This window comes from Jatropha curcas, chromosome 8, assembly GCF_041381405.1.
Source record: "Jatropha curcas cultivar XTBG-Jc1 chromosome 8, XTBG_Jcur_1.0, whole genome shotgun sequence".
In the NCBI taxonomy this organism is placed as follows: Eukaryota; Viridiplantae; Streptophyta; class Magnoliopsida; order Malpighiales; family Euphorbiaceae; genus Jatropha; species Jatropha curcas.
This window is the reverse complement of record NC_143158.1, coordinates 7,504,643-7,507,996: the sequence shown is the minus strand read 5'-3', so window position 1 is coordinate 7,507,996 and position 3,354 is coordinate 7,504,643. Positions and strand designations below refer to the sequence as shown.

The 3,354-nt window shown below is 34.9% G+C and overlaps 1 long non-coding RNA gene across 1 annotated transcript; it reads right to left on the bottom strand.

Moving 5' to 3' along the window:
- Positions 1 to 618: 618 nt before the first annotated feature.
- On the bottom strand, positions 619 to 2,780 carry LOC149494116 (uncharacterized). The gene is made up of 3 exons (XR_016322231.1): positions 2,461 to 2,780; positions 1,595 to 1,679; positions 619 to 790 (listed from the first exon to the last, which is right to left on the bottom strand). It is a non-coding gene; the product is annotated as an uncharacterized LOC149494116 (long non-coding RNA).
- Between the last annotated feature and the right edge of the window lie 574 nt (positions 2,781 to 3,354).

Genomic DNA, 3,354 nt, shown 5'->3' with positions numbered 1-3,354 from the left:
AATTGCAACTTCAAAACATTTCCAGTAAGCAAATAATAAAACATGTTTCTCAAATCGTAGTTCAAATAAATTTACTTTCTTATTATCTTTAAAACTCCGACTTCTTTTCTAAATAATTTCAAATAATTTTCGAAGCAGTGTCTCCTGTCGAATCATGGTGTACTGGGTGATCAGACCATTACACCAATTTCCAACTGATCCTCTGCTTCAAAATAGATGGAGGGGATTTAGCAAAACTCGAAGTATTTATTTTAGAAACGTCAGTTACCCGGACTCTTTTTATAATTCCCTATTATTTCTGTACTTTTAATTCTCGTCCTAAGTTTCATACAGATTTCCTTCCATCCTCGTGCACGATGCGTCCACCGGCACTAAAATGGAATTCAATCCCGACTACAGCTCCTTTGTTGGTTACGGCCGATCCCAACATAGGAGTTCTCTATTTAATTTCCTATGTTCCGCAATTCAATCCCGGGCTCTGATACCACCTTTGTCACGACCCATTTCCATGGACCGGACCGGCCCTAGGACCTGGGTGGGCTTAAGGCCCCCGAAGCCCGTAGTAAGCCTAACTTATTTAAATCTCACCTTCTATTCATAATTATAGATTCAGGCCCATTAACTCAAAATGCAGTTCATATATTTAATATGGACTTTTACTATTTATTTACAACCCAACTGGAATACAATTGCGGAACTCTACCTTTATATTTACATCGTTATTTCTATCATTAAAAGTCTTCTACAATAAGTGTCTCAACTCCACAAGGCTTTTATTTCTTTCTATTACCTGAAAAAAAAATAGTAGGCAGGGGTGAGCGCCAAACTCAATGAGTAGGGTTAGATAACCCTCTCACCCCACACAATCACACAGAAGCTAAATATTTTTATCTAGTTACCGTTTAATTATATGATCATGCAGTTTGTCACACAAATGGCAATACAGCAGCAATCACAAGTATCATCACCTTCATATAATCACATCACGTGGAAATTAGTCAGTGGCACCACCTGAAACCCCAACGAGCCGTCCTCACACATGGCTCGCCCTCTCATACATGTGCACCGGGGAGCCGATCCCCCATACGGCCAACTGGTCTAATCCTCACTGACCAGTCCTCTCATTGTTTTTCTATTCTCTCTTTTCTTTTCCATACCCACAGGAGGCAACCCGGTGGTCTCCATCCAATCTAGATCATCAAGTGCTCACAACAGGAGGCCACCCTGCGGGCTACAATCAAATCTAGATTATCAGGTGCGCAACAACAAGAAGCCATCCTGTGGTTTTCCATACAATCCATATCATCAGGTGCACACGGGGGCGCCGATCTCCCATTTTCCCGGCCGACGGTCAATATCATATCATATTCAGGATCCATATCACAGACCGTCCTCACAAACCCATGGTGGTCCACTTCATCCCAATTCCACACAAACAAGGCACAGTATATTCATAGCACAAGTAATCAAACAATTTTTACTATCAACAAATAGTGCATCATAATATGGCACTTCAATAAAATAATGCATGATAACATTTAGCCGTGAATGCATGCATGCAGGCGGATGAAGCGAATTATCTAACACTACTCACATTTCTTTATTGTCCTTTAAAAGGACTGTCTTTATCACTCCATGCTTCCAGCTTTCGTCCTCGCATTTCGAAATTTTATAAACCTCTATAATAAACAATAGAATTCTAAGTAAGAATTTTAAATTTGAAGATTCTATTTTATATTCGTTTACTAGTTTTGGCAGTCATTTAATTCATTTATTAATTTAAACTATATATATATATTTATAGATACAGATATTGGGTTTCCTTATTTATTTATCACTCTAATAATCTTATTCTATATTTTTAATTTCTATAAATAATTTAATCTCTATTAAGTAATTTAATTTCTATAATTAATTTATTTTCTACCGAAATTTCGGCAGCATCTCCCCTAAAATTTAGACTATCTACCTGCTAAAATATCAACAATTTCACAATTATTCAATCCATACGGCCCATCCATCGGGCAATTAATCAAACAACATTTTCCCATCCTCCTTTAATCTCAACATCACCACACAATCCAAATTATACATTACAATAACATTATATTTAAACTACCTTAATTAAATCAACACTAAAATTATAACACTGTTAACTACTCACAATTATCAAATTAAATTAACCAAATTAATTAACTACAAATAATAAAATTAATTTAATTAACTAGCGTTACTAACATGAACTTAACTAAACTAATTGACTACAAGTAATAAAATTAATTTCATTAACTAATATTACTAAATTAATTAACTTCAAATAATAAAATTAATTTAATTAACTAATTTTACTAACATTAACTAAGTCAACTAAAATTATTAAAAGTAAACTAACTAAATTTAAGTAACTATCATTAATAAAATTAAATTCATTAACTAAAATATATTTAAATTAATTTATACCCCAATATAATTTTTTTTGTTGAATTTCTGCTAGATCGGAAATTGCCACGTGTGCCGGATCGGAGAGCAGTGGCTGTCGGTGGTCGGAGGCACGCTGGAGCGGCGGCAGAGGCGCAATCCGGTGGTCAGAGGCTTGCTGGAGCTGCTGCAGTCGCTGGCAGTGACGCAGACCCAGTTGCAGGGAAGAAGAAAAGGGAAAGAAAGAAAGAAAAAGGAAAGAAAGAAAGAAGAAGAAAAAAGAAGAAGAAAAAGAAGAAGAGAGGGAGGTGTGGTGGTGCGGTGGTGGGCTGGAGGTGGCATAGAAATGGTGAGAGTGAAGGAGATAGGCGTTGAAGATAAAGGGAAAAGGATGTTTCTAGATGGTTTGGGTCGAACCGGTTCGATTCGGTTCGATTCGGCCCAAATCTTCGATTTTCAACCGGTTTCGGCTTTTTCAATCGGTTTTCGATTCGATTTCTCATAGTATTCGCACTAAAATATTAATAGCAATTTCCAGGCTGTCGGTTCGTTAAATTAAATTGGAAAATGTTTTGAAAATAAAAATTCGGGGTATTTCAATAATATAACAACACTTTTATATTTTCATAATTGAATAAATCCTCAATAGTATTTTAGATCCATCAATTAATTGCATTCATTATATCTATCAAGTCTTAATGAACTAATCATATCAACTGACTTTAAATATTTCATATTCAATCATTTAATAAATCTTATTCTTCTCTCCAAATATATACATCAAAATACTTTATAATTACATACTTCAATTATATTTCAAATAACATAATATCTGGAAATGTAACAATTATACATGCCATAATTCTTCATTATATAAATCTCAATCGACTACTCCCAAATTAGTCACTTCTGCTTTGATACTATTCTTCTAATCTT